The 24752-nt window shown below is 34.9% G+C and overlaps 1 long non-coding RNA gene and 1 other non-coding gene across 2 annotated transcripts; both read left to right on the forward strand.

The window, feature by feature from the left end:
* Nucleotides 1-9522: 9522 nt before the first annotated feature.
* On the forward strand, nucleotides 9523-15233 carry LOC121988843. Its single transcript, XR_006114113.1, has 2 exons — nucleotides 9523-13030; nucleotides 14976-15233. It is a non-coding gene; the product is annotated as an uncharacterized LOC121988843 (long non-coding RNA).
* An 8468-nt stretch (nucleotides 15234-23701) lies between these two features.
* On the forward strand, nucleotides 23702-23773 carry TRNAQ-UUG. The gene has a single exon. It is a non-coding gene; the product is annotated as a tRNA-Gln (tRNA).
* The last annotated feature ends 979 nt before the right edge of the window (nucleotides 23774-24752 follow it).

The following is a 24752-nucleotide window of genomic DNA, read 5'->3' on the forward strand; positions in this document are numbered from 1 at the left end:
TAAAATCTTTAAAATTTTTAAACATTATTGACCACGTGTATTTTTTTATACCATAAATAATATTTATTGAAGCGTACATTTTTATACGTCAATCAATTATATAAATATAATAATATTAATAGCACGTTTTACTGTTAATAGAAATGAAATTCATTGAAATAGAGAATGAGAATGGAGAGTTTTGAATTCGTAGGATCTACCATTCCTATTCTCCCCATTTTACTTGGTAACGACTCAATCCTATATTTGGGGATTTGAATGTTGGAACTTTCGAACCACAAAAATCACTTTTTGCGTTGCGGAAACCTCGAAGTCTTGCCACAGATCCGTGCGAAGATATATAAAATAAATCATGTACATGTTTCTAACTTAGATCTACCTTAGATCTACATGAATAAGAAGCGTTACCCTTGTTACGAAGCCCTTCGTTTATCCCGCTCGTCCAAAAGGTTGTCGGATCTCGAGAGTGTCAAGCGTACATTCCTCTATACGTATCCACACGGACAATAGGTGGAGAAGAATCACTTAGAGTGTGCTAGCACTCTTGGGTGGCTCGGCAATGGAGGAGAGGGAGAGAGAGCTAGAAGAGAGGAAGAATAATGATGATCCGTTCATAATGAAAAATAAGAATAAAATAACTTAAGTATTTTCATCTAATGAAAATACTTAATACTCATTAACTCCATTAATGAGCCTCATTAATGAATATTCATTCTTCATTAAATGGCCATTTTGAAACTCATCTTTTCTTCATAATTTGAATCGAAATTTGAATCTAATATTCAAATTGAATTCATAATTCACTGAATGTCACCATTTATCATTGAATTTAAAATTTAATGAATATCATCATTAAGCCTCACTTGAGTCTAACTTAAATCTAACCTCACTTGAGTCTAACTTAATCGAGTCTTACTCAATTAATCTAATTTGGATTACACTTAATCCAATTTGGTTCATCATATGAACCTAATCCTTTTGGTTCATCATATGAACCTAATCTCCTCTAATTGCCCTTTGTGTGTGACCCTATAGGTTCTTGTAACGTTGATAATGCTCCTAAACCCATTTAGAAACATAAGTAATGAGCGGTATCTAGCAACACATCATTACTACCCAAGTTACAAGAATGTTTAGATCCAACATCACCATTGTGACTACTAATTGTGACTCTCATAATATGTGACAATGTCCTTCTATCCTTGACATCTAGATTGATCAATTGAGGCATAGACCGTGTCATCCTCTAATCAATCTATGCCTTGAACTCCAAGTAGACTCACTCTAAACAAATGAGCTCAATATCTCATATTGACTCATTTGGGCATGGCCATGCACTTAGTGGTCTTACTCTATCAAGAATCATGATGTCACTCCCGTCATATAGGAGGGATAGATCTCATCTACATCACTCACATCCCTCCGCATAATTTGTTACATACCCAGTAATCGCTTTTATAGTCTACCCAGTTACGGATGACGTTTGACGAAGCCAAAGTATGAAACTCCTTATGTAGGGAACCATGGTGACTTTAGGTCCAAGGACTAATAGTCATACTAATAGTCACATGAGAAAGTATATGACACTCATATAACGATCCATGATACTTTCTCATGGCGGGTCATTCAGTATACATTCTCCAATGCATACCCATGTGTCAACTTGATATCTCTATATCCATGACTTGTGAGATCAAGTCATCGAGTTGACCTACATGCTAGTCTCATCGCATTAACATTGTCCCTGAATATTAATACTTGACTAGGAATGATTAAGAGTAGTATTCTCTATATCATCTCACTATCAATTCAACCAATTGATTGATATAGATAAGAACCTTTTACTCAAGGACGCTATTATACTTAGTTATTTGACACCAATACAAGTTAGTATAATAACCATAAAGAAATGCCTTTATTAATATATAGGAATATGATACATCGAGTCCATACAACAATCATCATATAATTGGCTCTAGGCCTCTAACTAACATTGAATCCGTAGGCCCCACCATCAATACCTCAAACCAAACACTAACTTTCAATCTCATTCTCATTCCTCACTTCAATTCCCTCCAACCAAGCACTCCTTAAGTTTTAACAACATACTTTGCATGTTATAAAAATATTTTTGACAATATATTTTTTTTTCACGTCGTCGTTTATATAAACATAATATTATCTACAGTGAATTTGATTGAGCGCACCGTAAAAATTATTATTAACGGTGCATCTTAATCGTGTATCATTGATGACATATTACGGAAAGTTAAATTTATTATAGTGATTTAGTCTCTTACAATTTTGAATATCTTGTGAAATAAGTTATGTAGATTTTATTTTTTATTTTTTCCTAAACTTCATATTGGGACATTATTCTCATTATGTTTGTGTGATAATCATTTAAGGACTTGTTATGAGCATTGCCCATCTCTATAGCATAGTATAATACCAGCATATGTGGCATGACAGTGGATTTGTATGTAGCTAAAATGAGTGCTCTAAGGACATAACATTCACTACTACTTTGCTTCCATAAATAATTGTAACTTTGCTTCCATAAGTTTAACAAGTAGACAAACAGTCTGTAGGAATACATAATAACATGGAATCTATGGTTTTTTCTAATATTCTAATATCCTACTTATCGTCAAGGCTCTATCATCAATTATGATTCTAATTTAGGAATCTAAAATGACGGATAAATCGAAAATCTACTCTAGAGCCAACTCTCTCTGATTTTGATTTAGGAATCAGCTATTGATGAACTTCTATCTACTAACAACACTGTGACATAGATTGCATAATGAACTTTGATCCATAAACTGCACAATGACATAGATTTCATAATGAACTTTAAATGTATTTCCACTTCATTTGGTAGCCCGAGTTCTTGATAACCTTTCATCTATTCTAATGTCTGCAAATGAATAAAAGGTTTTTTAGGGGACTAAGGCTGTGTCTAGCTCTACTTCTTGATAGAGCTGTCAGACGGGCCAATCTGTGGTGGGGCGGGTCGGCCCGTGGTGGGCTAACCATTTGGCGAGGCGGGGCGGGCCAACCCGCCAACTTGGCGGGTTAGGAAATTTCCAACCCAACCCATTCTAAGACGGGTTGCGAGTTTGGCGGGCCAACCCGCGGGCCCATCAAAAATTTTTAAAAAAATTAAAAAATATTTCATATCTTCAACATTTTACTTCGAAAAAGGTTTCTACAATTAAATGTATACATAAACATGCATTTTAAATATAAATGAACACAAACGAATATTTATGTTGGATGAAAAGTACTATTTTTATTTCAAAATTATAACAAAGAAAGATAATAAATTGGCCTAAAACTTAGCTTACATGTGTTTTTCAACCTGCGGGCCAACCCAAGCCCGAGCGGGCCGACCCGCGCGGGTCGCGGGCCTAGGTGGGTCGGCCCACGGTGGACATGGGTTGATAAATTTCAATCCAACCTGCTTAAATTGTTTGGCGGGACGGGCCAACCCGACGGACCCAACCCAAATTGACGGCTCTACTTCTTGATGAGATTTTGAAGTCATTTGTATCAGTTTGCATCAGAAAACCTATTAATTCCAAGTCATTAATTGCACTACAATCACCCAACTAATCTGGGTTTATACTTGCTATCGCAACTCCTTTATATTCTGCAACATCTTTTAACTAATGCTTTAGCTGAAACTGGGTTTGCATCTGGATTTTGCATGACAGCGTAAAAATTCGAGGAAATAACTAAGTTACTCAATAGATGCTCGGCTTGTTGACATGTGTCCACAAACAACAAAGTTTCATAGAAAGTTAATACAAACATGAAAGTTTCATAGAAAATTTACAACTAGTGCTTTTATGCTTCTAGTAGATCTTTATTCATGTGGTAAAAGGTGATTAGTTCACCCTAACGCTCTAGTCAATTCGTCTCTAATCAACATGGAGGAGGTAAATTATGAGTGACTATTAGCATTAGTGCAGGTGGTAAGATATGGGGGGAGGTATGTTCAAACACGTCGAGTTTTGACCTCATACTTCATATGATAACACCTCATGTCTTAGCCACCCCACCGTCCTGAAGGGATAGAAAACCTTCATTCATGACTGTAGTATTCTCGTCATTTATTTTGTTATTACAATTAAATTATTAACTTACTACTACCATTTTTTGCCACACAGCCTCGCCTTTAACTGGATGGAGCCCAGTGTGGTTATTTCATCTTCTGATATATGAGAGATATAATTAAAGGCACATTATCCATTGACAAGACTTCCCTGTGGTCAATAGTAATATTAGACATATTTTTAAATTTTCTTATTAAAACTTGTTTTTAAAATTAGTTGTACAATTAACATTTTCAATTATTTATTCACATGCAGTTCGTAAAAATTGTGATAGCTGCAAAAGAAATTGATAAAATACATTTGGAATGAGCATAATACATACAAGACCATATATCAAATAAGTAGGAAATTTAGGTATTGCAACTCTTTTGAATAGGTGTTGTAATCTATAAGTGTTTTGGTTATGGACTTTTGGTGTAGTGAGCATAGTTGTTTTACTACAAGTATTGTATATATGTTTATAAAGAGTGATCATTTAAGATGGGATGATACGAGCTTGTACTTCATATTTAGGGGCGTGGCCACTTGGGGATGAGGGAGTGCGACCATCCCCCAGATTAAAAAAAAAAAATCTTGGATTTCCATGCAAATTGAATTACTCCCCTTTACAATAAGGAAGCAGTGATTTGAGGGACAAAGGCTGGTGAATCGAAGCAATATTTGATAGAAGAATCTGAAACGAGCAAGGAAAAATGAGGTGTACATTGACATGAGAGGGATCAAGGAAGGCATCGTAGCTCTCTCCATAGAGAGCAGGAGCTGGTGGTTATAGACTACGCAGCAGAGGGCGCGGACGACCTTGGCGGTTGTCGGCAAGCAGCGGAGGAAAGGGGAGAGGACGACGCGATGGATTAGTAATCCAGAATCACGAATCCGCTTCTTGGCTATTCACGCCCTCGTCTGTCAGCGGTGGGTCCTAAGGACGTTGTGCGTGTGCCACCTAGACCGATTCCATGTGGTCGATCCGGTCACCGTGCCACAAGCTCCCCACTCTATTGACTGGATTAAATTTTCATCGCATTTTTAAATTCTAAAAAATGAAATTTGTTGGACTAATTCAACTTATTCCCCTATACAAGCAGCTCTGTTTCCCCCCCTTTTTTTTTTTCCAAACCATGTCAACAAGAGAAAGAGAAACAAGTTGTTTCTATTTTTTTTTTTTATTAATTGAAGGAGAATTGAAAAATTATGAATTTTATTTTATTAGGTTGTTAGTTAGATAGTTATTTAAACTGAAATGGAAGTAGTATATATAGGAATGTTAAATATTATGAAGAAATGAGATTACAAATGATTCTTTGACTTTAAGTTATAGATAAATTTAGGAGTTTAACGGATTGTTATTTCAAATAGAATCAAGGATTAAGCTTGAAATTTTGATTTTGAATTCATTTTCAACTATTTAAATTTGAAATTTAAACTTTTAGATTGTGAAAACCTAAATTTTCAAAAAAAAAATTATATTTTTAAAATATTTTTGTTTTTAAGAGTTTGATAATTTGATTTTGTGTTGTATTAATTTTTTAAATTTATTGAATTCACTCTCTCTAATTGTAAATCCTAGCTATGCCTCTTTTCATATTGCTACAAGTGCATTTGTATATATATTTTCTATAATTTTTGATGTTGTATGTGTTGGTGCAATTTCTCATTGATAAAGGTTGACTAGGTTGACTAAGCTTGAGTTGGTCCAAGCTTGAGTCGTGATGTTTAGGTTCGATCTTTAACAATATGAGAGGAAGAAGTCAAGTAGGTCAATGATGACCAGATACTTGACTGGGAAGTCCTAAATGGAAGTTAGGCAAGGACAAGTTCAAAGGAAAAGTTAGCAGACGATGGAAATCCAAACGAGTCAGTGTTTACTGGACACTTGGTGTGAAAAGTCATGGTGAGTGAAGTCAGACAGTTGTAAAAAGTCTTGGTGAGTGAAGTCAAGCAGTTGTAAAAGTTTTGGTGAGTGAAGTCAGACAACCTAGTGAGTGAAGCTAAGTGATGAAAAGTCCTAGTAAGTGAAGCCAAGCAGCTTAATGAGTGAAGCTAGGTAGATAAAAATTCTGGAGAGTGAGACCAGGTGAAAGTCCTAGTGAGTGAAGTTAGGTAGATAGAAAACTTGGTGAGCAAAGTCCAGTGAAAAGTCCTATTGAGTAAAACTAGACAGTGAAAAAGTCCTGGTAAGTGAAGCCAAACAAGTGAAAATTTAGGTGGGTCAAGGTTGACCGAAGACCTGGTGTTTCGAAGTCCAAGTGGGGTCATAGAGGACCGGACACTTGGCATGTAGGGAAAAATCCAAGTGGGTCAAAGGATTGACCATACACTTGGTGACGAAGTGCCAGCATGTCAAAGTTGACTAGATGCTGGAATCCTAGACTTGTGTTTGGCGAAATAGAGCTAGACAATCGATCAGTTGATCGATTGGCCCAAACCCAATTGATGGATCGATCGATTAGGAGGCTATCGCAAAACACACAGAGGGTTTTCCGATTGATCAACCGCTCAATTGGGGCACTCCAATCGATCAGCCGATCGATTGGAGAAGATTTTCTCACAAAGGTACGAGGAAGCCGGAATCGATTGGTCAATCGATTCCAGAGAAATCTGCAAGAGCACAGAGACACTATGAAGGTTTGGATGGCCATTGCGCAGGTTGTGAGGTTTGGATGGCTGGGATCACACAGATCTGATGTGGCAATCAATTGAGAGCAAGCCCAATTGATTGGGATCCCTAAAAAGTGTAGATATAAAGGCGGCAGTGAGTTCAAACAAATATAACTCTTCACTCTATCTTCTCTGCTAGTTCTTGGAAGCTTAAGGCTGAGGTGTTGCTTCACTTCCAAGCTCTCAAGAGGCATTCACAAGCAACAAGAGATCAAGCAAGTGTTAGAGTATATACTAAAAGCCTAGCTTTTGGTATAAATATTTATCTAGAAATAAGAATCACATTGGTCAAATGTCTACATTTATGATAAATGTAGTTGCTCAATTAATTTATATTGTAGATAACATGGTGTGTGGTGTCACACACAGAAGATCATGTTATTGGTTCCTTATAAATTATAAACAGTAGCTCACGACCAAGATGGAAAGGAACAAACCATTGGAAGGTCGTAGTGTAATTAGGTATTAGTTTATCTTAACTATATAATTACACTAGTACACTTAGAGTGTATTGAGTAGGACCATTTGAGGTCGTTCCTTTTATATTAACTTTATGAAGAAACAAAGACCTCAGTTATTATGGAAGTATGTGCTCTTAATCCTAATATAATAACAAGCACATATATTTGATATTTATTTCTTTAATTTATCAATGGGTGAGATTTAGTTCGATGAATCAATAAGCCCGATAAGTTGGAAAATGATATCACTTATAGTGTGTGTTGTTGATTATAGAACCGTGTCTTAGTAATCTAGGTTGAGAATGTCCCCAAGAGGAGCTCATAAGGATTGTCGTGTAAACCCTGCAGTGGACTTAGTCCGACGTGATGATGAAGTTGAGTGGTACTACTCTTGGAGCTAGATATTAATTAAGTGAGTTGTCAAGAACTTACTTAATTAGTAGACATTTGTTATTTTAAACACGGGAGACTAACACACTCATAATAGAAGGAGCCCAAATGTAATTTGGGATTGGTGCGGTATTGATAATAGTTCTTTAGTGGAATGAATTATTATTGATGAAATTAAGTTGTGTGTTCGGGCGAACACGGCTTAATTTATTGGAGACTAAAACCAATTCCTCCTCTCCTCTATCGTAGCCTCTAGTATATAGAGATTTATACCCACCGATACCCACCTTCTTACCCGTCATAATGGCCAAGCTAGCTTGGAACCCAAGCTAGGGCCAAGACCAAGTGGATGAAGTTGGTGGTCGGCCAAACTTGGGTCCCAAGCTTAGGTGGCCACTAGAATATTAAAAGGATTTTATTAAAATTATTTCTTATGTGGATATCGTGATTTTAAAGAGAGTTTAAAAATTAAAATTTCCTTTTATAGCTTTCTACAAAAGATTAAGAGAAGAGATTAATCTCTTTCCTTATTTGTAGTTTAAAAGGATGGTTTTAATTTTTGGTAAAAACTTTCCTTATTTGTAAATCATCTACATGTTTAAAAGAGAGTTTAAAATTTGAAATCTTTCCTTATTTGTTGATTAAAGGAGGATTTTAAATTTTAAGAAAACTTTCCTTTTTAACCATGTTCATGATTTAAAAGAAAGTTTAAAAATTAATAATTAGTTTCTACAAAAGATTAAGAAAAGACTTGATATCTTTCCTTATTTGTAGATTAAAAGAGATTTTAATTTTTTAGAGATAACTTTCTTTTTATCCACATGTTTAAAAGAAATATTTTAATTTATTAAATTTCCTTTTTATAAACCAATCATGAAGGGATTAAATTATTGGAGAAATTTTTATAAATTTCCGGAAACAAATTAGGAAGTTTTAATTCTTGTTTTAATTAAAACTTTCCTTGATTTGAGGCTTGAGGTGGCCGGCCATTGTATTTGAAAAAGAAAATTATTTTTAATTAAATAATTTTTCCTTTTCAATGGAAAAAGAATTAAGGAAATTTTTATTAAATTTTCCTTATTTGCCAAGACCAAGGATTATAAAAGAGGGGGTAGAGAAGGCTTCATGGTGAATAATCTCTATTCTTTTCATTCCTCTCCTCTTTGGTTTTGGTGGCCGGCCTTATTTCTCTCCTCTCCTCTTGTTGGCCGAAACTTATCTCTTGGTGGAGCTTTTGTTTGTGGCCGGATCAAGGAAGGAGAAGAAGGAGAGAAAGCAAGCCTCGTTTCTAGCATCCCTTGGAGCATGGTGGTGGTGGCCGAACCTCTTCATCCTAGAAGAAGTTTTGATGGCCGAAACTTGCAAGGAAGAAGAAGGTGCTTGGTGGTTCTCATCTCGGAAGATCGTTGCCCACACAACGTCCGAGGTTAGAAGAGGAATACGGTAGAAGATCAAGAGGTCTTTCTAAAAGGTATAACTAGTAATTTTTTTTTCCGCATCATAGTAGTTATTTTTGGAAATAATACTAAATACAAGAGGCATACGATTCTAGTGTTTCGAATTAGTTTTCGATATAGTGTTCTTTTGTTTTTTTTTTCCTTGTGATTTGATTGTTCTTTTCGGTTAACCTAAAGTTATTTTAGGAAATTAAATATTAGCTTTCCTTAAAAGGTTTTGTCTAGTCGGTGGTGGTTACTCCCATATCCAAGAAGGCCATGTGCCTCGCCACGTTAGTACTGGGAACCAATTTTGGAAATTAATATTTAATGGAATAAATAACTTAGGTGATTTGGATCAAACGTGTTAAGTTCCGCAGGAGATCCAAGTCAAAACCTAAAAGAACAAATAGATTAAGTTTTGGATCAAACGTGTTAAGTTCCGCAGGCGATCCAAAATTTAATTTAAAAGAACACATGGTAGCTAGGAAAAGGTTCAGACCTTTGTACAAAATTTTTGTACAGTGGAACCTCTAGGTTTTCCGAGTAGCAACCAACAGCAAGAAGGTTTTTCATTTGTATTTATGTATTTACTTCTTATTTTGAGTTGTATTGCTTGTGTGAGTTGTAAGAGATTTCTCCACCTCTGGATTATTTTTGGGAATGAGTGTTTTTGACAGTGAAGAGTGTACTTGGTGTGGATCCTTGGATTAATCATCTCTTCTTGAGGTGGATACCAAGTAAATCCTAGTGTTAGCATTGGGAAGTTTGTCGCTTCAAGTTTATCCATTGCAATAACATCTACAAAGCGAGCGAGCGAGACGAGCTATTCACCCTCGGTCTAGCTTCAGAGTATCCAACAAGTGGTATCAGAGCGAGAATGCTCTTCACTGAACTCATCGTCGGAAGGGCAACGAGCTAGAGGTAGTAGAAGTTGAAGCCCCAATTTCATAAGTCAAAGACTTCATCAACAAACTCAACTTCAAGATGAACTTCCGAAATGGACTCGGATATGACTCAAGGGCACCTCCATCATACACATCTTGAAGCTTCAATCTTTGGAAATTAAGAATAGAAAATTTCTTGATGGTAGAGATAGAGCAATAGTTTGTTCTAATGGAGGGATTTTCAAGCTCCAACAGATAGCAAAGGCAAAGTCATCAAGAAGAACAAATGGAGCAAAGAGCAAATTCAAAGAAGTGAGATAAATGATAAAAAAAAGGGCAGCCCGGTGCACGAAGCTCCCGCCATGCGGGGTCCCAGGGAAGGATCCATTGTACGCAGCCTTACCCTGCTTTTTGCAAGAGCCTGTTTCCAGGATTCGAACGACCTTTTGTTCACATGGCAACAACTTTACCATTGCGCTAAGGTTCCCCTTCAAGTGAGACAAATGATAGAGTAACCAAATTATTGGTTAGCTTATTGCCTAGCACTATTATGAGCAAAGTTGGACAATTCCAAGATGTTAAGGAGCTTTGGAGCAAGTTGACAAGAATCCATGAAGTCCCCTCCACTACACCAAATCAAGAAAGATCCAAAGAAGGAGACTCATTGGACCAAGAAGAAGAGGACTCCGAGGTTGAGAGGCGCTCAACATCAGAAAAAGAAGAAAGTGAAGAAGGTTCATCTTCTAGAGAGCACGAAGACAAAGGCAAAGGAGTATACTCCTTATTTCATGTGCATAAGGATTCGGACATTTAGAGATGCTTAACATCTGAGGATGAAGAGGAAGAGGCATCCATTTCAAAGATTGAGGGGGAGCGTGGATCAGCATTGTTGGATTAAGTAGAAGCCTCTACATCCGAATCAAAATAAGAAGATGTCATCTCTACAAGTGAAGGTATAAAAAACTCAATTTGTAAAAATAAATATAATATCATTTGTTTTGAGTATAGGGAGAAAGGACACTATAAGAGCAAGTGCCCAAAATTGACTAAGAAGAAGGGTTAAGTAGCACCCAAGGTTAAGAAGAAGCCTAAGGAGGTCAGCCCCATGGTACAAAAAGGCAAGGAACACATTGTGTATTTCTTATGCAACCAAAAGGATATTATCGGAGTCAATGTCTTAAGGGGAGGAAACCAGCTAAGGTTAAAGGATGAAGCACAAGTCAAGGGGCACATTTAAGAGCAAACCCAAGGTATCTTTTATTAATGCAATTCCTCTTAATTATGAAAAAAATCATGCTAGTTCAAATTTATATCATTTTAATACTATTTATCATGAAAATAGGAAGCGTGATAGAATTATGGAAAAATATGCATGTTAGGACTACCTTACCTAAGGATAGGAAGGTAGAGAATAATTTAGGCAAGAATTCTAAGGATCTTAGATATAGATCTAGAAATACAAATGCTCAAGGATTTAAAGAAAAATTCAAATCTAAGGATCTAAGGATTGAAAATCAAGTCTTGAAGTCAAGCCTTGAAAAATTAGAAGACACCCTTAGAAGAATGGAAAAATATCTTTAAGATGAGTAAATCCTAGTTTTAGGAAAGCAAAAGTCATCCAATGGTCATAGAGGTTTGGGATACAAACCAAAAGATAAGAAGGATGTGACTTCGTACCATAGAGTTCCATTTAGCCATGGAACTAACCATAGATCTAGGTGTCCAGCCAAGGTTACAAGGGAGGTTATCCCTAAAACTATCCTTGCAAAGACCAATGTGATTAAGGTTTTAAAGAAGTCTAAGGAAGTCACCGAGAAGGTGGAAGCTATCCTTAGAGTTGACCTAGAAGAGATGAGCGTGACCAAAGCTTCCAAGAAGCCTAGGAAGGCCATTAGGAAGGTAACTAGGGAAATTATCCCTAGTGAGTACTTCGAATACCCAAGGAGCACCAATCAGTTTTAGATTCCTAGGAGTATGTTCTCTACACTCTAGATGAGTTTAGAGAGTGTCAATTCTAATTGGAAGGGTAGTTAGCCCGACCTTGGTGAAGTTGACACTTGGAGGTATTTTCAAAATTTTGTTAACCTTTGAAAATGAAGGTTTAAATTGTTACTCTTTTGGAAGAGTAAAATGTGCTAAAATTTGAAGATTTGGACTTAACTTAAATTGCCTAAATTGGTTAATTCAAAGAAATACCAAATTTGGAGTTTGACATTTTTTTGGGAGAAAAACGAGCAACTTAGGTTATTTTTAGTTTAGTAAATAGTTTAAGGATAGAAACACTTAAATATATAATCTAGGCATTTCATTTATGCTAACTTGCTATAATTGCTTGCCCATCATATGTCATGACATCATATTTACATTCATACATGTTATGAAAAATAAAAAATACCATGTCATGTCAAATATACATCATGTAGCTAAATACACTACAAAAAATTTAGGATTTAACAACACCCAATAGACAACGGTTTTTCTAAAAATCATTGTCTTTGTTCCATTTAACGACGGTTTTAATAAAAACGGTTGTTGTTGGTCAATTTTTTTTTTGAAAAAAATGACAAATATTTTTAAAAAATCATTGTCTTATGTATGTTAAAAGATAACGGTTTTTAAAACCGTTGTCTATGAGCTTACTTTTTGGGCCTACGATAGTGATTTTAATCAATCGTTGTTTATTAACATTGCTTACGTGATAATAGACAATAGTTTTATTAAACTGTTGTCTACGTGGGTGTTTTAAGATCTAAAGACATCCTCCGCGAAAAACCTCTAAAAATCATCTCCACTAAAACTCATATTCACCAAAAACCTAGCCTCCAACACTCCACGAGAAACCCATCTCCCCCAAAACCCCCCTCCACGTGATCGCCACTCCAAGCTTTGGCTCGATGAGAGAGAGCACCTCGAATCCTTGATCGAAACCACTCACCTTCTCTGCCTCCCAGCATGCCGTCGCCGCCGAGCTCGCTGTCTCCCAGCACATGAATCAGAGCCCTATCGGAGGAAAGAAGCTCACCGGAGAGAAACTTAAAGGGACCTCGTTGTGTCTCGTCGATCTTGTTTGAGTGAATGAGGTATTGTCAGTCCAATTGTGCTATTTTGTTACCCTTCCTTTTCTTTTTCTTATGTTTTTTTGTTGAATCGGGTTTGCTTTTTGGATCTATTTTGATATTGAAACTTGATTATGCACTTCGATTCCTGGTAATCCTCGCTGAATGGTTCATCCTTTGTGTTTCTTCCTTTTCTTAGAAGAACATAATCATGGATTTAAGAGAGCGTAAGGTTTCAGGAAGTAAAGATGTTGGTACAGGAAAGGGCACTACATATGTAGCATGTTTTGATTGAATCCCGTAGGCCATTTGAAACTATTTGTTTCTTGTATCTTTCTCCTGGCCCTGCATAACAAAAATGGTTGAAACGTTCTTTGTGGTGAGTGTGAATGGAAAAGATAGTATAATGGAATAATTTTTTTTTTTCCCAAACATATGATGTTAAAGTTTCATATGTTTGATTTCTGTCTTTTGTGAGAGCAAACTATGCCCTTGTGCTACTATTTTTATGTTTATTTCGTCAATGATGATAGATTTATTATGAATGTGATGTCTGCACAAGCTGGAGCCTAGTGGTTAATTAGCAACTTTTTACTGTAGTGACAATGACTTATAATTTAAAACATTGACTGAATCCATGTTCACATTCATCATAGTAGGTAGATTTCATTTCACTTCCTGACTTTGCTCTGTTACCTTAACTTTTCAAGAATGAGGTACTTATAGTTGTTAAGGATACATTTACCTAGAAGGATGGCTAATCTTATACCTCTTAAAGGTTGCAATATCTTGGATGAGCTGGACATGTCGCATTTGGTACTATTTGAAAATAATCTTCATCAAAATTAAGTGGAGGACAACACGCTCTTCTTGCACTTTCTCTGATTTTACTATTGCTTCTTTTTGAACCTGCAACTATCTATATACTTGATGAGGTACTAATAATTTCTTTCAGTTATTATATCCATAAACTTGTATTATATATAGAGTATTTTTTACATGTGATTTTTCTATTTGTTGATAAAATCTAGTTTAAATGTTAATTAATCTCAGTTATTATATCCATAAATTTAATTACTTTCTACATGATATATGATTCATTTGGCTTATAATTTAAAACATTGACTTCAAAGATAAATAAATGAGCAGGTGGATTACCTTTTTACTTAAATAGTTGTTCTTGAGTTGTGTATCACTTCATTGCTTCTAAGTGTAGGGGCATTCATGATGTGACATTATGCTTAAAATCATAATGACTCATTTAATTTATTTCTTTTTAACTAATGCTCATGTATACAGATTATTCTGATTCTTACCTCGGTGAAATTTTCTTATTGTTAATTTTTTGGTTAAGAGAAGGAGATGTTCATACACGTAATTATTCTGGTTCCAAATTTAAACGAGTATGACTAATCAACCTAATAACAGAAAAAATAACAAATAAAAATAGTTTGTAGTTGTGTCCTGTGATTTATGCTTGGCTAAGCAAAGTTATTTTCAGATACGTGTAAGTGTTTTTATTTTACCTTTTATGGTATTTGGTGCACCTTGTATGTTAATCCCATAGTAGTGGCTTGTTATAATAGTCATTTAACTTACTCCAAGTGAAAGGGTTTTTTCGCAACCCCATAGTAGTGGCTTGTATAAGCAAAATGGTCTCACTTATTTCTCCTAGAACGTTCTTATTAATTGTTTGCTCATTCAATTTTCTTTTTTAGAAAAGAAAAAAATTGGCAGGCTTGACTTCTTATTTGCTACTTTGATTTAACTAATACTTGCTTTTTCTTGCTACATGAATCCGATTGGCAGCATCCACATTAAAGCATATTTTTTTACCCTCTGCTTAGAGCACTTCTTGTTTACATTTGAACTTTCTTAGATGTGCTTGCTTATTCCCTTTTTTTATGCTATTGTTGTTATTGAATTGTCGTTGAATTTTATTAAAATCATATGATTTTTGTTTTCACAGGTAGAAAATGATATCTTAGAAGATGCACATGAGTGGAAATTTGATCCAACAATGCGAGATATTTTAGAATTCGTATACGTGATTCTCTATCTGTTGTGGTACTATTTAATTTTGTAAATTTAGAAGTTTGTGAAATATGACTACATACTTTTTGGTTTAATTGTTGTTAGATTACAGGTCTTGATGACACGTCTATTGTAATTCATGCATGTAAGTCTTGATCAATATTACTTTAATTATGTTTGAATTGGTTTTATATAGGGTTTGATTGATATATAATTCCAAGTGTGTTAGTCCAATATTTTTAATTATTTAAATAATTTATCTTTTAAATATAAAACAATGATTTTACAAACGTATTATTTAAATAAGATAACAATTTTAAAATGATGCAAAACATAACCAAAGATAATGGTTTTAAATTGTTATTAAACTGTTGTCTACTACATCCAAAGACATCAGTTTAAATACATTGTGAAACTATTGTCTAAAACACTCAAAGATAACAATTTAATATCATTGTTAAACTATTATTGATTACGCTAAAAGATAATGGTAAAAAATCATTATCGTTGATCAAAAGATAATGATTTTTAACCATTGTCTTTGAGAATCACTTTTAATAACATTTCTTTTATCAACGTTTTTTTTTTTTTGCCTATAACAACGGTGAAAAATCATTGCTAATTAGAGTTTTTCTTGTAGTGATAGTTTCTCTTTTGAAAAATATTCATTTTGATGTATGTCATAAATCATCATGTATTACTTTAATTCCTTGTAATTAAGGACAATGTCAATGGTCATCAAATGATATTTTATGTGGATGATTACATTTTAAATGTCTAGATAGATATGCATGAACCCTTAGTTTAGGGCAAAAAAAATCTACATCTCACAAAAATTATAACTTGACTTGTATGTGTTTTAATACACATTAGATATAAGTGAGATGTTAGAAGGATGAACATAACTCAAGATGTTGATTTAGTGCATTTTTTTAGTTTTGATTTCATCAAAACACATAGATTATGTGTTATCCAATCATTGGGAAAGCTAGTGTACAAGACATATGTATTTAGCCCATAGAACATGATTGAAAATTAGTTTTAAAAATTATTTTAAAATACTTTTAGAAAACCTTAGTGAAGGTTATCGTTCGATAGGAATCACCATTGCATAGTTAGACACAAACTAGAGCAAAATATTAGAGTTTTCAATGGTTTTATGATTTGTGTCAATCTTTAAAAATAGAGTGTATTTTCCTAAAAAAAACTTTTTTTTCCTGATAGAATATGATATAAATAACGTCTACATGAATTTTTAAGATTTTTGGAATTGTGTAGAATTATTTAAGAATTTTTTAATTTTAGCTAAAATTTGATTTCAAGAAATCAGAAACTCAATCGATCAACCGATCGATTGGGGATGTTCAATCGATCAACCAATCGACTAAACTAGGTTTTCCATGAATAGAAGCTCGCGGAATCGATCAGTTAATCGATTGACCCTATTTGGATCGATCGGTTAATCGATTCAAGTGCATTTCCCGGGAATAGAAGCTCGCGGATGATTGATTGATTAGCTTTGATCGATTGAGTCCCAACTTCAATTGATTGTCAAAGTTAATTTTTGGCTGAAATGGTATGATTTTAGTCTATTAAGCTGCATTTAGTCATGTTAACCATTCTTAATCCTATAAAACTCATTTATGAACATTTAAAGGTCATTTTCTTAACGAAACAAGAATGAAATGGTTAAGGAAACTAATTTGAAGTTTAGGATGAGGTTTGCATTCAATATTAATTCTTGAATCTCAAAACTTCAAATTTTTGGATTTCCTAAAGTTTTAGGAACTCTAAGTCATTGTTGGTGCAATGACGGAAGATTGAAACATGTTTTGAGGGGAAGTTATTCCTTAAAGACATGGTTTAAATTTATTTCCAAACAATGATGAGTGTATGCTCTAGGATGCGCATTTGGACACGATGAAGGATATGAATAACTCTTCAGGGGGAGAATTTTTTATGTGTGCCAAAAGGAGAGAATGCAGGGTTTAAGTTAGGCCTTCATCACTCAAAGAGGGGGGGGGGGGGGTTTGCCCTCTTGGAAAGGGAGATAATGAAGGAAACCCTCATTCATGATTTATCATGAAGAAGAAGTTGAGACTATAGAATTAGCCAAACTTAAATGTATTGTCAAACATCAAAAAGGGGGAGATTGTTGGTGTAATTTTCCCTTGGTCAAGGTTGACTAAGCTTGAGTTAGCTCAAGCTTGAGTCGTCATGTTTAGGTTTCGATGTTTGACAATATGAGAGGAAGAAGTCAAGTATGTCAAGGTTGACCAGATACATGACTAGAAAGTCATAACTAGAGGTTAGGCAAGGGCATGTCCAACGGGAAGATTGGTAGAAGATAAAAATTCAAGTGGGTCAGTGTTGACTGGACACTTGGTATAAAAAGTCCTAATGAGTGAAGTCAGACAGTTGTGAAAAGTTATAGTGAGTGAAGCCAGGCCGATGTGAAAGTTCTGGTGAGTGAAGTCAGGCAGTTGTAAAAGTCCTGGTAAATGAAGCCAAGCAGCCTAGTGAGTGAAGCTAGGTTATGAAAAGTCCTGATGAGTGAAGCTAAGCAGTCTAGTGAGTGAAACTAGGCAGATGGAAATCCTGGTGAGTGAAGTCAAGTGAAAGCCCTAGTGAGTGAAACTAGGCAGATGGAAATCCTGGTGAGTGAAGCCAAGTGAAAAGTCCAAGTGAGTGAAGCTAGGCAGTGAGGGAGTCCTGGTGAGTAAAACCAGGTATGCGGAAATCCAGGTAGGTCAAGGTTGACCGAACACCTGGTGTTTGGAAGTCCAAGTGGGTCATGGAGGATCAGACACTTGGCACGTAGGGAAAAGTCTAAGTGGGTCTAAGGATTAATCGGATACTTGGTGACGAAGCCCCAGCAGGTCAAGGTTGACTAGATGTTAGGCAATGAAGAGTTTTAACAGGTCATAATTGACTGGATGTTGGAAGTGAAATCCTAGACTTACGTTTGGCGAAATAGGGCTGGATAATCGATCAGTTGATTGATTGGCCCAAGCCCAATCAATTAGTCGATCAATTTACAGACTATCGCAAAACGCACAGAGGGTTTCTCAATAGATCAGTCGATTGATTGGGACACTCCAATCAATTAGCCGATCGATTGGGGAAGATTTTCTCGCAAAGGTGCGAGGTAGCCGGAATCGATTGGTCAATCGATTTCGAGAAAATCTGCGAGACCACAAAGGTGCTCTAAATCGATTAGTCGATCAATCAAAGCCTCCCTATTCGATTGGTCAATTAATTGGGATATGACTGTTGTGCATGTTGCAAGGTTTGGACAGCTGGGATCACTCGAATCTGACTTGGCAATTGATTAGGAGCAAACCTAATTGATTAGGAGCAAACTTAATTGATTAGGAGCCCTAAAAAGCGTAGATATAAAGGTGACGGAGAGTTTAAACAAATACAACTCTTCACTCTATCTTCTCCGCCAATTCTTGGAAGCTTAGGACTAAGGTGTTGCTGCACTTTCAAGCTTGCAAGAGGCATTCACAAGCAACAAGAGATCAAGCAAGAAGGTTTTTCATTTGCATTTGTGTATTTACTTCTTGTTTTGAGTTGTATTGCTTGTGTGAGTTGTAAGAGGTTTTTCCACCTTCGGATTATTTCCGAGGAGTGTTTTTGATAGTGAAGAGTGTGCTTGGTGTGGATCCTTAGATGTTATACATCCGCCTCTCTAGCTTAGGAGTGATCCAACAGTATGATATATATTAAAAACACAACACTGATAAATTATTGTATAAACAATGGTCTATATTCTCTAGTGTGTGTTGAGAAACGACAATGGTTAAAAATACAACGGTTAAAATGATAATGATTTTGTTTATTTCAAGTGCAAAGATAATAGTTTTTAACCGTTGTCTAAGACCCCAAAAAACTGTAGTAAATTTACATGTTGAGAAAGATAGGGTGCTTGAAGACAACGGTTAAAAAGAAGGTATAGCTAGATGTGGATTTCCTTTCATCAAAGCCTCTCCCCAATCTGTATCTATGTAGCCCTTCATGTCCATATTTGATCCTTATAAATAGAGACAATAATTTATTATCCCTTTGAGATATCTGAATATCTCTTTCACTGCTTTCCAATATCTTGATTCTGGGTTTGACTGAAACAGCTAATTAAGCCAACAATATAGCTTATATCAAGACGAGTACACAACATAGTGTATATTAAACTATCAATGACACTGGTATATGATTTTTTCTTCAGGAGTTTTGAGATACATACTTTTACTTATAACAATATCTCTCACTATATGTATTTGTTCAATGTTGCAATCTGACATGTCGAAGTGTTATAGCATTTTAGTGATATAAACCTCTTTAGACAAATCCAAAAGTCTTTTTGATTGATCTCTAATAATTTTTACTCCTGAGATATATTCAACTTCTATCATATCTATTATGTCAAATTGTGATGAAAACCATGATTTGACTTCTATCACAAACTTTATATCACTTCTAGTTATTAGCATATCATCAGCATATAATGATAAGATGACAAACTTTCTTTTTTCCCTTTTTAGGTAAACACAATGATCCTCATTGTACATTTTTGATGCGGTGGTAAAGGAAGCCCACCAAGTATGAGTCAAAGGCAAAACAACAGCCGACATGGAGGTCAAAGTCAAGTTGATCAGAGGCCAAAAAATGCCAGGTCAGCAAAGTTGGCCGAGCGGGGTGGGAACGAGCCGAGAGGGCCTGAAGGGTTAGATCGGCTAAAAGGGGCTCATCTAAGCAGATTGCTCGTCTGGATGGGACAACTATGCAAAGAGGATATCAGATATTCGTAATTGTAACGACCCTATAAGGGCTAGTCTGACCAGATCGCATGTTTGGTCGCGCGAGGAATAACCTATCGAGGCGAGTGAAAGGAACAGCTGAGATCGACTGGGCGGGGAATCCCGACTGAGCGGCCCCCTCGCTCGGGCAAACAGTGGGATCCCTTGCTTAGCTCATTGTATTCTTCTGGGAGTTGGTGTCACTGACAGCAGGGCGTGGTCAATAGGCAAATCGTACGACGGAAACTTCCACTGTCATGTTAGGAATTTGCACGCCTGGTTAAGAAATGGTGTCAGAGGCACTTTTCTTACGCATCTTTTCATAAGACAGTTGGAAAAACGTACGCACACCTTGAGAAGCGTGCACATTTGCTACTGGAGCACTATATAAAAGGGGAGGTCCATGCATCGACGGAGATATGCGTTATTTGTTCTTAAACTCTTGTTGTTGCTATAGTTCTTTACCGTCTTTCTATTATTCCGGTGACTGACTTAAGTGTCAGAGGATCAATGCTGGAGACCCCTTCCCTGGCGCAGCATTGACGTTCTTAGTTTTGTAGATCGGAGCGAAGTCTTCACAAGGTTAACCGCTGAGCCACATCCCCAGCCAACTGTCTTCACCGTTTTCGGACAGGATCAATTTCAAAATCATAAGATAAAATGACTTCATTAAATCTTATATTTCATTATCTTAATGTTTGTTTTGGCCCATATATAGACCTTTTAAGTCTACATCTTCTATTCTCTTAACATTCAACAATGTAACATTTTGATGTACCATATAGATTTTCTCGTCAAGATTACCATTAAGAAAAGCCATTTTTACATTCATCTAATGCAATTCCATGTCATAATATGCTATTATAACTAGGATGACATATATTGACACAAACTTCATACTTGGGGAGAATGTCTCTTCAAAATCAATACTCTCTATTTGAGTATATCTTTTTACACTAGTCAAGTTTTGTATGGATTAATCGATCTATCTACTTTTCTCTTAATTTTGAGAAAATATTTATTCCCAATAAACCTTTTGCCCATATGAAGATCGATTAAATATCAATCTTGATTCTTTTTCATAGGCTCCATTTCCTCATCCATTGTAACTTTTTAATTTTTTTCTAACTAAGCATCTCAATACTTCCTCAATCGTCTGAGGTTCTTCATCGTCTACTGAGAGAATCATTAATACCTCATTCTCAATGTTAAACATTCTCTGAAGAATAATTTAACGACTACTTCTATGTAGGTTAAACTGTTAAAAAACTAACACATTCATCAGCAAATCACTCCCAATAGGTTGATTAGATTCTGGCATCTCTCATAATACCTGATTTATTGATAAATGAACATTATCCTCCTCCTCTATCATAAATAAAGGAATTGTCTTATAAACAATGGAAGCTAAGTATATAGCATAATGTAAGAAGCTATTTGGTTGAAAATGTTCCTAAAATATCTGAAAATTACTAAGAATAGTGGGAGTCCTGTTACAGTGTTCTGTGACAATCAAGCTGTTATAGCTTTGTTTAAGGATCTCAAATATCACAACAAAGACAAACATATAGAAATTAAGTATAATTTTGTAAGGGATATTGTTGATAAGAAAAGATAACTCTTGACTATATTCCTACACGTGTTATGCTCATAGATTCTTTTACTAAGCCGTTGACTAAAAAGTCATTTCAAAGATATGTGAAATCTTTAGGACTTCATAAAATGTAACACTTTGTAAAATATCATGATCTATTTAGTGTATATGTTATTGTTACATTTTAGATATAAGTCTCGGTGAGTATGTTGCTAGAGTAAGATTGGTCCATTCACATGAACAATCATCTCTATTTGTTAAGTATAAATAGAAATAAGACCATTACTTATGGGACAACTTATGTAGCTATGAATAAAGACATACCCATAAGTTGGGGCAACTTTGATAATTATGTCAAGATGAGATCATTTATGCATTAATAATGATCGGAATAAATAAACCCACCATTTACTGAATCTGTTAAAGACCATATTGGAATTCAGAAGTTGAATTCAGGATTAGACATTATGTATGTCTAGATCAAGATCTGTATGATGTTAAATTTTAAGAAAAACATGCATTTTTTTGTTAGTAAAGAGAAAAACATCGTAATATATGATTCATACCACATGTACTATAGTGTTGAGTAGTAGAAGAATGGATTCTTGCTTCTTTGCTATGTGAGATTCTTGAAATTATAAGCATTTCTCAATTTTGTCCTAAGTGACTATTTTGCCCTAAGTCTACTTAATGTTTTAATCAATGTCTGGTACTTTCGCATGCATCCTATTGGCTATGGATGAGTCGGTCTATGGAGCATAATTAGAAAGGTGACCGATTAGAATGATTATATTCTAGCTAAAAAGGAAAATTAAGATTGATTTATCTTTGATATTTATTCACTGGTCGACTAGTTATATTTTTTGTTAAGTACTTAGAATGTGGTTGTGAATAATTGTATTTATTAAAAATGTTAAATATGCTCTCTACATAATAATCATTATAAGAGATTAGAGATGTTCATATTGATGTAAATGATTAATCTGGAGTACAGACAAATTATTGATGTCTCTAATTTGTTTGATAGAGCAGCTAAGTTAAGTGCACCATCTTTCTTAGCAGTAATTACTCAGTGTGTTTGTTGTCGTACGAACCATTTTTCCTGAAGTATAGATTGAATGTTCTTACATGGTCTTTGTAATTAGATAGCCTTTATGGATTGACTTAGACAAATAAAAGATATTGGATAGAGTGGGCATTACTTGACCACTCATCTTCCTCCATCAATAAGGTAGGGGAATAGACCTTCTTCTCATCTTCCATCATTAAGAAGGTAGGAGATGAGTCCATCTCCTCCTATAAATTCGTCCAAGAAATCTTAATAAAGAGTGAGAGGAGAGAACATCAAATAGCCGAAGAGAGATTTGGTTTGTGAACTATTAAGAGTTGTTCGTTCATTTGTAATCGCTCTTCCAACGACAAGCACCAAGAACACAGGATCGTCTGTAAATTCTGTCGTCGATATACTATAAATGTTTACAGTTTAGAGTTTTGTGAATCATGCTTTAGAATCAACAGCACGCATCCACTACACAAACTGTGCTGTTCTATTTGGTTTTTCCTAATCTGCTGTCCTTTCTTGATATATGATTTAGGTATGAAACACTAGTTGACAAAGATAAGACGATGAATAATCCAAATAAAAAAAATGGTGATAAACAAAGATATGATTTAGGTAGACAAGGGCTGTCGTGATAAAAAAAATGCAAAGTTATGGTGATAAACAAGGTATTCGAGTGTCCAATGAAGAGAAATCAGACTAAGCAATGGCTTATTTTATTGTGCTCTCTAAAGAATGGACAAAGCCTAAAAACCAGAGATGTGGAGCAGCACCAGTGAAGCCACAAACAAGGAAAAGGAGTCCGAGCATAAGAGTGAAAAATCAAGTCTATGACTATGATACAATGTATCTCTTTTTTTTAGGCAATTTTCGACTGTCGGAACACAAGTATATTGCTCATCAAGTATTATTGAAGAAAGGAAAAGGCATGAGTACTATTGGTAAGTTATTTTATTGTTGAAATCTGAACTCTAATATCCACATATATTTCCAGTATATTGTTGTAATCTTTATCTGATATTCAGTAGAAAAGCAGCTTGATGTAGTGCTAAATTGCTATTGAAATAATTGTTAGGATCACTTAGGGATTTTTAGTAATTGTCAACATGAAATTAGTGTTTTTGTTATCGGGTTGACTTTTTAGTTTGCTGGATGCTATGCAAAATGTTATATTTAATTAATTTTATCAGAGTAGCAACATCACTAAAGGTTCCATGGTCTAGTGGTTAGGACATTGGACTTTGAATCCAATAGCCCGAGTTCAAATCTCGGTGGAACCTTTTATTATTTTTATTAATTATATATATATATAATTTTTTGTCCTACACCAAAAGATTATTATAATTTATTTTCTATACTTAAAAAAAAACTCGGCGTTTTAATTGTATTTTCATCAATTTTTATATATATATAAAAAAATTTTCCTACCTCAAAAAAATTATTATAATTCATTAATTCTATACTTAAAAAAAACACTAGGTGTTTCTTGAAAGTTTCAGATAAGTATGCACGCCTATTGTGAACTTAAGTAATATATTAAAATACTTGTCGCTCTTAAATCAATTCAATAATTTTTTTTATATAATTTTTTTTACTATCTCAAACATTTTTGTACTTCTATACTTAAAAAACTAAATATTTCTTGAAAGTTCTAGATAAGTATACAGCCGTGACTGTTCTGTAATCAATATATTAAATATTTATCACTTAACATTTGAATCAATTCAATAAGACTTAACATTTGAATCAATTCAATAAGACTTAATTTGCAAAGTTGGCCATCTGAATTGTAGTGGATACTCATTCACTACAAGTATTAATTGGATTCCAATTGAATGATATTTCATTAAAAAATTAGTGGATTGACTCTTTAGATATTAAGATTCACATTTATCCTGTTTGACACTGTCGATGAATAAGCCATCAATGAGTTGACATCAATGTTGATTTTGTCATCAATCACCTATGAATAACAAGAACTTGTAGAAAAATCCGTTGAAGCCTGAAGAGAAGTAAACATGAAAGAAAGAGTTAGAATAATAACTAGGGGTTCTCCAGCACATCCACTACGACGTTCTAGTAAGTTTTCGATAGGGGAGGATGAAGAAAAAATAGATGAGTGGTCTAGGGTTTCTTGAAGTTTAGGTGTATGTGCGACCTACACCCACAAGAGCAAGCGATCTTTTATATAATTGTGACTATGCCCTCATGTTCTTCACGTGTTCCGAGATTCCCGCTTATATTACTCATGTTTCCTGG

Source organism: Zingiber officinale, chromosome 6B (assembly GCF_018446385.1).
Source record: "Zingiber officinale cultivar Zhangliang chromosome 6B, Zo_v1.1, whole genome shotgun sequence".
In the NCBI taxonomy this organism is placed as follows: Eukaryota; Viridiplantae; Streptophyta; class Magnoliopsida; order Zingiberales; family Zingiberaceae; genus Zingiber; species Zingiber officinale.